The sequence below is a fragment of the Choloepus didactylus genome, chromosome 11 (assembly GCF_015220235.1).
Source record: "Choloepus didactylus isolate mChoDid1 chromosome 11, mChoDid1.pri, whole genome shotgun sequence".
NCBI classification, from domain to species: domain Eukaryota; kingdom Metazoa; phylum Chordata; class Mammalia; order Pilosa; family Megalonychidae; genus Choloepus; species Choloepus didactylus.
The window spans coordinates 71,132,999-71,147,761 of NC_051317.1; positions in this window are offsets into that span (position 1 = coordinate 71,132,999).

The window sequence follows — 14,763 nt, forward strand, 5'->3', positions numbered from 1 at the left end:
TTTTTCTTTTATTTTCTTTTAAGTCACCCATGAACCTTCTGTTAGGGTTATTGATTACAGGCACTTGCACTTTCCCATGACAATTTAGATCATACATATGTTCCTTAAAATCAATTAAAATAACAAGAAAATTTAACTTATCTTAATATTCTTTATAATGCCTTGTTAAGTATATCTTTATACTACTTTTTAGCATTGTTGGATTGTTTTTTGTTGATGTCTAAAAATTCATACAAGTTTTGTGATTTGAACCAACTACATTGATTTCTTAATAAATTCTATTTTTTGTTATTATTTCCACAATATATCTTTTAACCTTTAGCTTTTACTTGCAGCACCTTAACTAAAAAATAACATCTTTAGATCTGTCCTCTCAAGACTGGATATCTAAGAGTCTTTGTTTTGAAGTCACTTAGAAGGATGCTTATTTTTGTTACATGTCTTATTTCCTTTTTTCTCTTTTAACTTTTAAAATATGTTTTAATGTGTGTATTCTTTTTTAATAAAAGCTTTGAGAGATCAACATATATTTTAATATACTATCATGTCATTATTATGATTGCATAAATTTCAAGTCTGGAATTAGGAATTTGTGTGAGTGATGTAGTTTTTTAGTAGATTTGATATTTTTGATGGTTGCTTTCTTAATATTCCCTAATTTCCTTGTATTTTATTTTTATTATGTGCATTTCAAGGTTTCCCTTTTTGAAAAAATGGAGTCTGTTTGTCACTAATACATGAGGCAAGCAGTGAAACTGACTCAGAGGCTCTTTGGAGCCACATTTCACATAAATGTATGAAATGGTGACCACCCGAATTATATAGAAATGAAAATAAAAGTGAAAATAAAAACCTGCAAACACTTTCAAAAGTCCAGTAATTTTTATCCCCATACCAAAAAGTTTTCAGTTCATTCCACTTCTGGACAAAACAGGAAATTAAATTTTGCCTCTCTGAAATGAAAATAAATTCTTCTCCATGAATCCTATATTAAAAAATAAGTCTTTGCATTCATGCATGTTTTCTATGTTTTGAAGACTATTTTAGACTCATATAAATAATCAAAGTTATAACCAATTTAATAGAGTCCTCCATCAAGTTAGCATTGCTGTTTCCACCATTCTACTATTAAAAGCATTACATCTCTCTCTAAAACTGAATAAAGTATTATTTTTATTATTTAGCAATCCATTATGTGACAAATGCCACTTTTTCTTCATCTATATAACTTTCCTAAAGAACAAATTGGTGAATAATCATTTCTGTAAAAATATATTTCCCGTTTGCATTTTTTTTGGAAATGATGAATGAAAATTAAAATTTTACATTTAGTATTTTCCTTCAGGATTTCTGGGTGTTGCTTCACATTTGAAAGGTCTTCCCAACATTACATTATTACAAAGATTATGATTTTATCACATAAATAGAATTGACATATAGACAAAAATGCAGTAACATTTAAAAATTTTAAAAATCCTTGAAAGACTGTTTTCAAATCTATTATTTATCCATAGAATAAAATTTCTAGTGATACAGCAAAGTAAGGCTATTTCAGATAGACAGGTACTAAGGCATTTCAAAGTTTACAAATGTTGCATAACATAATTGCCAGAAAATTCTTCCACCAAAATGAAAAATGAATCCAAGATAAACAGTGATGCTTTCTTCAGTCTCAATATTTCTCAGTGCAACATGCAATACGATTACATGAAAAGTGACCCAAAAGTGGCCAAAGCATGACATATATTCAAGAATGTGAAAGCAATTATAAATAATCAATGCTTTAAAGAATACACTGGCATTTAAATGTATGCAAAATGCATGGTAATAAAAGAAGATATAAATAAATGGGGGATGCAATTGAACTGATAACTAGAGAGAAACATATGGTCTTGAATGATTTTAATATAAAAGGATGAAGTTCAAAAATGAATGAGGTGAATTCTCAACTCAGTAAATGATAAAGAGGAGAGAGTCATCTGAAAGAAAAGATGTAAACTTAGCAATGTATATGATTACACATTTCTTTAAATTCTTACTAGCATTATTTTCTTAAGTTTTACTTTTAGTTATTTTTATAAATTTTCCTTTTAATCATGTAATGACAAATATGAAGAATGGCTCACTAATCAAAATGTGCACCTGATGAATTTTCACAAAATGAACACACCTGTGTAAAATACATTCAAGGTAAGAGATGGTAAATTACCAGCACCCCAGAAATTCCCATTGCCCAACCCCCACACCAGGTACTATACTCCTCCGTATTCACTATTCAGATTAACAACTGGAAGACTTCACTCTTATTTTTTGAAAAAGTTATATATTCATTGAGTATGTATTCTTTTGAATCTGGCAAGTTTTGCCAGATTTTATTTTATCATTTATAATGTTTTGCCTATTTTTATTTTGCTTACTTTCCTACTCTAATTTATTTATTTATTATATTGTTGATGGACATTTGGGTTGTTTCCAGTTTTGGGATAACATGAATTTTATGCTGCTTTGAGCATTATGCTTTTGTATATAGATAGAGATATATATTTTACTATATGCAAAGGAATTGATCATTGGATCAGAAGGCCTGTTTTATTGTTTTCCTTTAATGCTTAGTATTATTTTGCCCTTTCAAGAAATATCTGCATACCCCAAAGTGATAAAGACATTTGTCTATTCATTTATTCTAAATAGCTTATGGTTTTATCTTTCACACTTAAGTATAAAGTCTGTCTGAAATTGATTTTTTAATTTATATTATTTTTTATTCAATTTTATTGAGATATATTCACATACCAGTCATCCACAGTGTACAATCAATTTTTGAACATTTTAATTACCACATGCAAAAAAGAATGAGTTAAAGTTAAAGTAAAAAAGAATGCCCGAAACATCCCATACCCCCCATTCCTCCCTATTATTCATTTACTTTTGTCCTCATTTTTCCATTCATCTGTCCATACACTGTATAAAGGGACTGGGAGCCACAAAGTTTTCATAATCACATGGTCACACAGTGTAAGCTATATAGTTATACAATTGTCTTCAAGAATAAAGGCTACTGGGTTGCAGTTCAGTAGTTTCAGATATTTCCCTCCAGCTGTTCCAATACACTGAAAACTAAAAAGGGATATCTATATAATGCATGAGAATAACCTCCAGAATGACCTTTCAACTCTAATTGAGGACTCTGAGCCACTGACGCTTTATTTTGTTTCATTTCTCATTTCTCTTCCCCCTTTTGATCCAAGAAGTTTTTCTCAATCCCATGATGCCAGAGCCAAGCTCATCCCTGTGAATCATTTCCCAGTTTGCCAGGGAGATTTACACCCCTGGGAGTCATGTCCCACATAGTGGGGAGTGCAGTGGGTCTATTTGCAGAGTTGGTTTAGACAGAGAGGCCACATCTGAGCAACAAAAGAGGTTCTTACTGGTGGATCCAAGATGGCAGATTAGGAGAGACAGAGCAAAATACTGCTCCATGAAAAACACTAGATAAAAGACAGAAAGTGCCCCAGAATACAAGTTCCAGGGTTGTGCTGGCAGTACAAGGTCTGCTATATCCACAGTGACTGTACACTTGGTGAAACTGAGAGTCTGTGTTCAAATTGAGTGAGTGAATCTGCTGGGGAAATGGCAGCTACACCACAGTGGGGAGAAATCTGGGTCAGTGTTTGGAGGTGTGTTTGTCTAAAAACCCTGAAAGCAGTTACAGATATGGCAATGAGAGTTGTGCAGCTGAGCATGGTGGGGAGTGACTTCCATGCCCTGAGCAACCACCTCAGTATCTGGTATGGACAATAGACTTTTGCTCACCCAGAGCTAATTGTCTCAGAGCTAAGAATGGCCCACTGCAGCAGGCAGAGCTCCTCACAAGTGGGAAGTTACCATGACCCATACAGCCATCTTTTCACTGGGCTGAGAGACACCCCTTTGCAGTGCCAAAAATGAGAGCTTCCCTTGGGGATTCCACTCACTTGTGATGTCCTCAGTCATCCTCTGTGGAGGCCCACAGAGTGCATGGCTTGGAGGTGAGTTCCCACACAGAGGTCACAAGGGCCCTACACAAATCCCAGGGACCTGTGGGTCCATGGCAGAGAGAAACTGTGAGGAGTCTGAGGTGAAGGGTTGGGCTAATGCAAGAGCTTTAAGAATCAGGGAAAGGCTGAGAGTTCTGGGTCTTAAATCCATCTTCCCTGCCTAACTGCTCAGGGTGCACTCCCAACTCTTAAGGCTGGCAGTTTTCCATTGCACACAGAAACTTGGAACACTGATTGGACCCCCACAAGGTCTGGACCCCCACTCACCAAATAGACAAAGTTGGGGAGAACTGGCTTGAGGGTAATATGTGGCTCAGGGGTGCCATCTGCTGGTAAGTCAGGAAAAGTGCATGCCACCAAGCTGTAGCTCTGATAATATAGAAATTGTCCAAATAAACCTGCATATCCTAAGAGAACCTTATCAAGATAAGCAAATGCCAAGAGACCAAAAACACAACAGAAAAATTTGAAGCATATGAAGAAACCAGAATATATGATAACCCATCACCCAAATCAAGAAACCAGAGGAGACACAGTACTGGGAGCAACTAATCAAAGGAGTAATCACAAACAACAAGACCATAGCTCAGGATATAAAGGACAAGAAGAAGACACTAGAAGAACATAAAGAAGAATTTGCAAGAATAAATAAGAGGATTTAAAAAAGAAGGGAAAGTTAAAAAAAAAAAAAGAAAAACAAGGAAAAAAATATGTAGTGCCCCCTTGAGGATCCTGTGGAGAATGCAGGGGTATTCGCCTACCCCACTTCGATGGTTGCTAACATGACAACAGATGTAGGGGACTGGACGTTTGATGGGTTGAGCCCTCTACCATAGGTTTTACCCTTGGGAAGACGGTTGCTGCAAAGGAGAGGCTAGGCCTCCCTATAATTGTGCCTAAGAGCCTCCTCCCGAATGCCTTTTTGTTGCTCAGATGTGGCCCTCTCTCTCTAGCTAAGCCAACTTGAAAGGTGAAATCACTGCCCTCCCCCCTACATGGGATCAGACACCCAGGGGAGTGAATCTCCCTGGCAACGTGGAATATGACTCCCGGGGAGGAATGTAGACCTGGCATCGTGGGACGGAGAACATCTTCTTGACCAAAAGGGGGATGTGAAAGGAAATGAAATAAGCTTCAGTGGCAGAGAGATTCCAAAACGAGCCGAGAGGTCACTCTGGTGGGCACTCTTACGCACACTTTAGACAACCCTTTTTAGGTTCTAAAGAATTGGGGTAGCTGGTGGTGGATACCTGAAACTATCAAACTACAACCCAGAACCCATGAATCTCAAAGACAGATGTATAAAAATGTAGCTTATGAGGGGTGACAATGGGATTGGGAAAGCCATAAGGACCACACTCCACTTTGTCTAGTTTATGGATGGATGAGTAGAAAAATAGGGGAAGGAAACAAACAGACAAAGGTACCCAGTGTTCTTTTTTACTTCAATTGCTCTTTTTCACTCTAATTATTATTCTTGTTATTTTTGTGTGTGTGCTAATGAAGGTGTCAGGGATTGATTTAGGTGATGAATGTACAACTATGTAATGGTAGTGTAAACAATCGAAAGTACGATTTGTTTTGTATGACTGCGTGGTATGTGAATATATCTCAATAAAATGATTTAAAAAAAAAAAAAAAAAAAGAATTGGGGTAGCTGGTGGTGGATACCAGAAACTATCAAACTACAACCCAGAACCCATGAATCTCAAAGACAGTTGTATAAAAATGTAGCTTATGAGGGGTGACAATGGGATTGGGAATGCCATAAGGACCACACTCCACTTTGTCTAGTTTATGGATGGATGAGTGGAAAAATAGGGGAAGGAAACAAACAGACAAAGGTACCCAGTGTTCTTTTTTACTTCAATTGCTCTTTTTCACTCTAATTATTATTCTTGTTATTTTTGTGTGTGTGCTAATGAAGGTGTCAGGGATTGATTTAGGTGATGAATGTACAACTATGTAATGGTACTGTGAACAATCGAAAGTATGATTTGTTTTGTATGACTGCATGGTATGTGAATATAGCTCAATAAAATGAAGATTAAAAAAAATAAAATAAAATAAAGGCAATTGGCTGGTCCCAGACATAATATGAATTAGTCAGCACCTGTGGTACTTTCACTTATATTTTCTGCCTTTAAAAAAAAATTTTTTTTAGCCTGATTTTTCTTGGTACCTCCCTGCAGCAGCAGAAATAAGGCCTGTACTTCCTTAACAATAACCCGAGGTCTCTACATCTACCCCAAGAGCAGAGATATAAGCTGTGTCCAAATGGGTTCTGAATTCTATACATTCATCAGTTTGAGGCAGTGAATCATTAAAAACCAGTTTGCCACCGTAATTACATGGAACTTTGAATAGGAAGTGAGATCTGGTAGGTTTGTACAGGTCAGTGTGAAACAGCAATACATCCCAAAGTAATCTGGTCAGAGTATAAAAATAAATACACAGGGCCTCCCTGAGGAGCTAGGGGGAAATGCAGAAATGTTGGACTTCCTCACCTGGGTTATTATTGATATTCTCACAAACACTGAGAACTGATAGTCTAGAATGCCGAGCCCTTGATCTCGGGGCTTCCCCTTATGAAGCTTGTTACCGCAAAGGAGAGGCTAAGCGACTTATAATTGTGCCTAAGACTCTCCTCCCAAGTACCTCTTTGTTGCTCAGATACAGCCCTTTCTCTAGCTAAGCCAACTCAGCAGGTGAATTCACTGCCCTCCCCACTACATGGGACCTGACTCCCAGGAGTATAAATTTCCCTGGCAACACAGGATATGACTCCCAGGTATGAGCCCAGACCTGGCAACATAGGATTGAGAAAATCTTCTTGACCAAAAGGGAGAAGCGAAATGAAACAAAATAAAGTTTCAGTGACAGAGATTGCAAATGGAGTTGAGACGTCACTCTGGAAGGCATTCTTATGCACTATATAGATATCCCTTTTTAGGTTTTAGTGTATTGGAATAGCTAGAAATAAATACCTGAAATTATCAAACTGCAACCCAGTGGCCTGATTCTTGAAGATGATTGTGTAACTATGTTGCTTACATGGGGTGACTGTGAAAACATTGTGGCTCACACTCCCTTTATACAGTGTATGGATGAATGAGTAGAAAAATGGGGACAAAAACTAAATGAAAAATAGGGTGGGATGGGGGAGATGAGATGACTTGGGTGTTCTTTTTTACTTTTATTTTTTATTCTTTCTGGTGTAAGGAAAATGTTTAAAAATTTATTGGGGTGAGGAATGGACAACTATATGATGGTACTGTGAACAGCTGATTGTACACCATGGATGATTCTATGGTATGTGAATATATCTCAATAAAACTGAACTTAAAAAAACAGTTTGCCTCCTTTGGTAGAATGACACGTCTTCAATATTTCAGTAGTTTATTCTTCTTTATACATAAATATGCAAAGCTTTTCTTAACAGTAAAGAGTATATATGCATAGTGGGAGGAGATTGGACCTTTCAAGTGATGGGAAGCAACTTCAGAAATGAATTATTTTCTTTGCTTTATTATTTTTACCAAGACAGAGAAGTACTGTATTGAAAGATATCTATTTTCATAATCAATATGTGCCTAAATTATATTTAAATCATTTCACTCTGTACTATATTTTCAATAACTATAGAATGTGTTTTTCATTCAGTTAAAGGTACCTCTGTAGGCACATAAACTAAAACTGCAGCAAGATCTAAAAGATCTACATGTGGTGTGATTAGAAATTGCAGATTTTGGATCTAATGTATACCATAGTAATAAACAATATGAAATGTTGAAAAAAAAATGAGGGAAAGATCAAGAGGGAGTTCATCACTGCTAGACTGGCCATATAAGAAATGCTAAATAGAGTTCTGCAGGTTGAAAGGAACTAGACAATAGATCAAATCCACATGGGGAAATAAGGATTTCCAGCAAGGGTAACACATGGGTATAGAAATACTAGTAGTATTACATTCGGGATTTGGTGTAGGTTTTTTTTGTTCTTGTTTTTGGTTTGTGTTTTGTTTTTTTGGTTTTTTGCTTGGTTTGGTTTATTTGTATTTTTAATTACTACACAATCTAAAAGGTAAATACATAAAATGTAACCAGATTAGGAGAGTCAAAGCAAAATTCTGCTCTGTGAAAAAGACTAGATAAAGGGCAGAAAGCACTCCAGAACAGCACTTCTAGGGTACCACCAGCCAAGCAGGGACTTCTACACCACATAGTGGGGACTTAGCTGGAGAGGCAGAAAGACTACATTTGAAAGGACCAGATGAGATAGGATCTAACAAAGGATTACAAATACCGACTCTTTATATAAATTTTTTTTTAGATGCTAGGGTATTAGAATAGCTAGAAGGAAATAATTGAAATGGTGAACTGTGACCCATAACATTCTTTGAAATTTACAGCGACTCGTTAAATTGTACTTTGAAAGTTATCACCTTTCTGTATGTATCTTATGTTTCACAATAAGGAAATAACAAACTGGAACTGTAACCCATAACATTCTTTGAAATTACCTATATTGCTACTTGTTAAATTATACTTTGAAAGTTATCATCTTTCTGTATATTTATTTCACAATAAGGAAATAACTGAAATTGTGGAACTGTAACCCATAACATTCTTTGAAATTTGCACTCTATTTGTTAAATCATACTTTGAAAGTTATCACTGTCATGTATAGGTAAATTTCACAATAAAAAATGTATTAAAAAATAAAAAATAAATAAAAAAAGAATAAATAAGAAAATAGATGAGCTTATGGAAATAAAAGAAACTGTTGATCAAATTAAAAAGATCTTAAAAACACATAGTAACAGATTAGATGAACTTGAAGAACAAGTAGGCAAATCTGAAGAAAACATTCTGGAGAGTGATAGTACAAAAGAACAAATAGAGAAAAAAACTGGAAAATTTGAAATGAATCTCAGGAATATGATGGACAACAAGAATCACACAAATATAAAAGTCATTGGTTTTCCAGAAGGGGAAGAGAAGGGTAAAGGTCTAGGAAGAGTATTCAAAGAAGTTGTTGGGGAAAACTTCCCAGCCCTTCTAACCAACATAACTATGCAAACCATAGATGCCCAACAAACTCCAAACAGAATAAATCCAAATAAACCCACTCTGAGACATATTCTGATCAGATTGTCAAATGCTGAAGAGAAGGAGTGAGTTCTGAAAGCAGCAAGAGAGAAGCAATTCACCACATACAAGGGAAACAAAATAAGACTAAGTAATGCCTACTCAGTGGCCACCATGGAGATGAAAAGGCAGTGGTATGACATATTTAAAATCTGAAAGATATAAATGGACAACCAAGAATTCTTTATCCAGCTAAACTTTCCTCCAAATTGAGGGACAGCTTAAAATCTTACAGACAAACAAATGCTGAGAGAATTTGCTAACAAGAGACCTGCCCTAGAAGAGATACTAAAGGGAGCCCTACCAGCAGAGAAACATAGAACAGAGAGAGAGGTATGGAGAAGGGATTAGAACAAAAATGTTTTAGTAAGGGTACATTAAAGGAAATAAAGAAAAAGAGGAAAAAATATGTCTGACAAACTAAAACCAAAGGATAGGATGGCTGATTCAAGAAATGCCTTCAGAGTAACAACATTGAGTGTGAATGGATTAAGCTCCCCAATTGAAAGATATAGGCTGTCAGAATGGATTAAAACATATGACTCATCAATATATTGCTTACAAGAGACTCATCTTAGACCCAGAGACTCAAAGAAAGTGAAAGGATGGAAAAAAATATTCCATGCAAGCTACAGCCAAAATAAAGCAGGAGTAGCAATATTAATCTCAGATAAAACAGACTTTAAATGCAAGGATGTTACAAGAGACAAAGAAGGTCACTATATACTAACAAAAGGGACAATTCAATGAGAAGAAATAATCAGAAATGTCTATTCACCCAATCAAGGTGCCCCAAAGTACTTGGGACAAACATTGGCAAAACTGAAGGAAGCAATGATGTTTCTACAACAGTGGTGGGAGACTTCAACACATCACTCTCTCCTATACGCAGACCAACCAGAGGACCAATACAGAAACTGACAATTAAACAATCTGATGAATGAATTTGAATTAGCATTCATAAATAAAACATTACATCCCAAATCACCAGTATGCACATTTTCTCTAGTGCTCACAGAACTTTCTCCAGAATGCATCATATACTGGGCTATAAAACAAGCCTCAATAAATTTAAAAAGATTGGATTTATTCAAAGCACATTCTCTGATCACAAAGGAATAAAACTAGAAGTCAATAACCATCAGAGATTTAGAACATTCAGAAATATCTGGACGTTAAACACCCACTCCTGAACAATCAGTAGGTTAAAAAAAGAAATAGAAAAAGGAATTGTTAAATATATATAGACAAATGAAAATGAGAGCACAACATATCAAAGCCTACAGGATTCAGCAATAGCAGTACTGAAGGGGAAATTTATAGCTCCAAATGCATACATTAAAAAGGATGAAAGAGCTAAAATTGAAGAACTAATGGAACAACTGAAGAAGCTAGAAAATGAACAGCAAAGTAATCCTAAACCAAGTAGAAGAAAAGATATAACAAGGATTAGGAATAAATGACATAGAGAAAAAAAAATAGAGAGAATAAATAAAACCAAAAGTTGGTTCTTCTAGAAGATCAATCAGACTGGCATGCCCTAGTTAGACTGACAAAATAAAAAAGAGAGAAGACCCAATTAAAAAAATAATAAATGAGAGAGGCAACATTACTGTGGATCCTGAAGAAATTAAAAAAATTATAAGAGGATACTGTGAACAACTGTATGCCAACAAGCTAGATAATGTAGAGGAAATGGACAGTTTCCTGGAAACACATGAAAAACCTAGACTGACCAAAGAAGAAATAGAAGACATCAACCAACCAATCAAAAGCAAAGAAATCCAATCAGTCATCAAAAAGCCTCCCACAAATATGCCAGGGCCAGATGGGTTCACAGGGAAATTCTACCAAACATTCCAAAAAGAACTGACACCTCTTCAACGTTCCATGTAGTTATGTTGTTTGAATAAACTGACAACACAAGTTAAATCATATAGTGTGTTACAATATAGATTTTACACCTAATAAATGTTTCTTCCTTTGTTCTCACACAGAATTTGAAGTTTTAAAAAGAACGTCAATATTGTCCTTTACCCTTTAGTCTGATTTACCTTAGCTCTAACCAAGTCCATTTTGTTCATATCTCTAATTGAAGTCTCATCTCTTTTTTTCAGACTCCTCAAATTTATGTATGGGATAATGCTGACAATCATAGCTGCTGGACTCTGGCCCTTAGTCTTTTATGTCACACAGATACCCAAAGTTCCAGGGACTGACCAGGTTATACACAAAGAACTCAGAATCTCAGAATTTAAGTAACCATTACAACTCAGGAATAGAGGTAATTGCTGTAAGAGCTTACAGTCTAGAAACCTTTACAATAAGCCTTCCCCTGATAACCTATGTTCTCAGGCTCAGGTCTCAGAATTTGTACATTATTGTTAGTCCATAATAGTGAGGCATTATGTTTTTCTTTTCATTTCTGGTTTATTTCAGCCAACATACTGCCCTTAATGTTCATTCACCTCACAACCTCACTCCTTCTTGTAACATCTCAGTACTCCATTGTATGTATACACCACAGTTCCCCATTCCATTCATCAGTCAATATACCCATAGGTCACATCCATCCACTGCAAATCATGAATACTGACACCATAAATGCCGCTGTGCAAATGTCCATTCATGTTCCTTTTTTCAGTTCTTCCAAGTAAATACCCAATAAGAGGTTGCAGGACCATATGGCGACTCCATGCTTAGATATCTGTGGAACCAACACACTGCCTTCCAGATGGGCTGCACCATTCTACTTCCCCACCAACAGTGACTAGGTACATCCCTTTCTACACATTTTCTCCAGGACTTGTAAGCCTCTGTTTACTTTTTAGACAGTTTTATTCATGCACCATATATTCCATCCTAAGTAAACAATCAATGGTTCCCTGTATAAACATGTAGTTTTGCATTCACCACTATCTATACAAGGACATTTCCATTTCTTCCCCAAAGAAAGAGGAAGATTAAAAAGTAAAAATAAAAAGACAAAAGGAAAAGAAAAGGAAAGAAGAAAACAATGACTAAAACGCAACAAAAGAAAAGATGAAATTAAAATAAAATACAATAAAAGTCAGACAACACCACCAATGCCAAGGAACCCCTACCCCTCCCTTATATACCAGTTTTATAGTCATTTATCTTTGTATATTGCCTTTATTGCAATTAAAGGAATCATATTCAATGTTACTGTTAACTATAGACTAGTTTGCATTGACTGTATGTTTTCCCCAATACCACCCCCTTTTTAACACCTTGCAAAGTTAACATTCATTTGTTCTCCCTCATATAAAAACATTTGTACATTTTATCACAATCATTGACCTCTCCAGGTTTCACTAATTTATATAGTCCCAGTCTTTATCTTCTATCTTTCCTTTTGGTGTCCTACATGCCCCAACCTTCTTTCAACCACACCCACACTCACCTTTGTTCAGTATACCTACATTATTATGCTACTATCAAAAAAATTGTGCTCCACACCTCTCTCTCCTGTCTTTTCTTATCTGTCTGTAGTACTCCCTTTAGTATTTCCTGTAGAGCTGGTATCTTTTTCACAAACTCTCTCATTGTCTGCTTGTCTGAGAATATTTAAACTCTCCTTCATATTTAAAGGAATGTTTTGCCAGATATAAAATTCTTGGTTGGTAGTTTTTCTCTTTCAGTATGTTAAATATACCATACCACTGCCTTTTCACCTCCATGGTTTCTACTGAGAAATCCCCACATAGTCTTATCAAACTTCTTTGTATATGATGGATCATTTTGCTCTTGCTGCTTCAAGAATTCTCTCTTTGTCTTTGACAAAGGTAAACCATGAGGAATAGGAGGACATGTAGGATTTGCCCCTCTTGAACAGCAAAACTCTGGGAAGAAGCAGCTCAGGAATAGGGGTGTAAATGATCATCTCCTGTTGGTGATTTCCTCAGAGTGACCCCTGTAAATTGCCAATAAATATGTTAGGAAAGTTGACAGAGGCATGTTTTTGAATGTTCAAAGGGGGATTGACATATTCCATTTCTTGGTTACAGAAACGTGTGATTCTACAAAGTCATTTTCACAAACCAAAAATCAAAGTATTCCTTCAGGACTCTTTCAATGATTTTGCTTTGTGCATGGTTTTATTTTCTTCTTTAAGATCACTTCACTCTGAATATGTGCATATGCTCTAAAGAAGGAACTAGTCAATGACAGATGCCAACCTATATCCAGTCAGGAAACCTACTTTAATTATGTTGCTTAATTAAGAAATGTTGGTAACACTCTATCATCTATTCAGGATGCTCAATGTTCTGCAAAAACATTTCTGACATATTGTAAAACATACTAAAATGTTACAGTGGTTGACTGTCATTACTTTAATATTTATGAATATTCTGAATATTTACATTGCTTCTTTCTTGAAAAAATGAGGAATGTTTACAACTCTCAGTGAGAACTATAGAAGTCAGTATATTAGAGCAGAAAGCATATTAATTTTATATTCTGACTAATCTGGATTTCAAGTGGGCTTATATTTATTGGGTGAATAATCTTATGTAAATCAGTTATTTGTGTTCTGTGACTCAATTATATTATAAAATTGAAATATCAGTGTGGAAATCAATGGAATATAATTGAGAAGGATATAAGTGGCATTCAAAATTTGAAACAAAATAAGAATCCCATATAAGGTATTGTTATTAACAGGATGCATGAAATAATAAAGGCAAAATTGCTAACATTTTCTGAGTCCTTACTGTGTTTCATAAGATAATTTTTTGACAGTCACATCACTCTCAGTTCCCTGGTGCCTAGTGCTCTTTGCCTCAGACAGGTTGAGACTTGAAAATCATATGGGTTTTTATGTGAGCTATGGATAATATGTGCATAAAAGATAATCTGAGGTGGGCTGAGATTTGAATGAAGGTGAGAAGGCATTCTGCCACAAACTACTGTGTCTCAGTCACCACAAATCAATCTTTTTTTTTTTTTTTTTTTTTGTTTTGTTTTTGTTTTTTTTTTTTTTTAATCATCATTTTATTGAGATATATTCACATACCACGCAGTCATACAAAACAAATTGTACTTTCGATTGTTTACAGTACCATTACATAGTTGTACATTCATCACCTAAATCAATCCCTGACACCTTCATTAGCACACACACAAAAATAACAAGAATAATAATTAGAGTGAAAAAGAGCAATTGAAGTAAAAAAGAACACTGGGTACCTTTGTCTGTTTGTTTCCTTCCCCTACTTTTCTACACATCCATCCATAAACTAGACAAAGTGGTGTTTGGTCCTTATGGCTTTCCCAATCCCATTGTCACCCCTCATAAGCTACATTTTTATACAACTGTCTTCGAGATTCATGGGTTCTGGGTTGTAGTTTGATAGTTTCAGGTATCCACCACCAGCTACCCCAATTCTTTAGAACCTAAAAAGGGTTGTCTAAAGTGTGCATAAGAGTGCCCACCAGAGTGACCTCTCGGCTCCTTTTGGAATCTCTCTGCCACTGAAGCTTATTTCATTTCCTTTCACATCCCCCTTTTGGTCAAGAAGATGTTCTCCGTCCCACGGTGCCAGGTCTACATT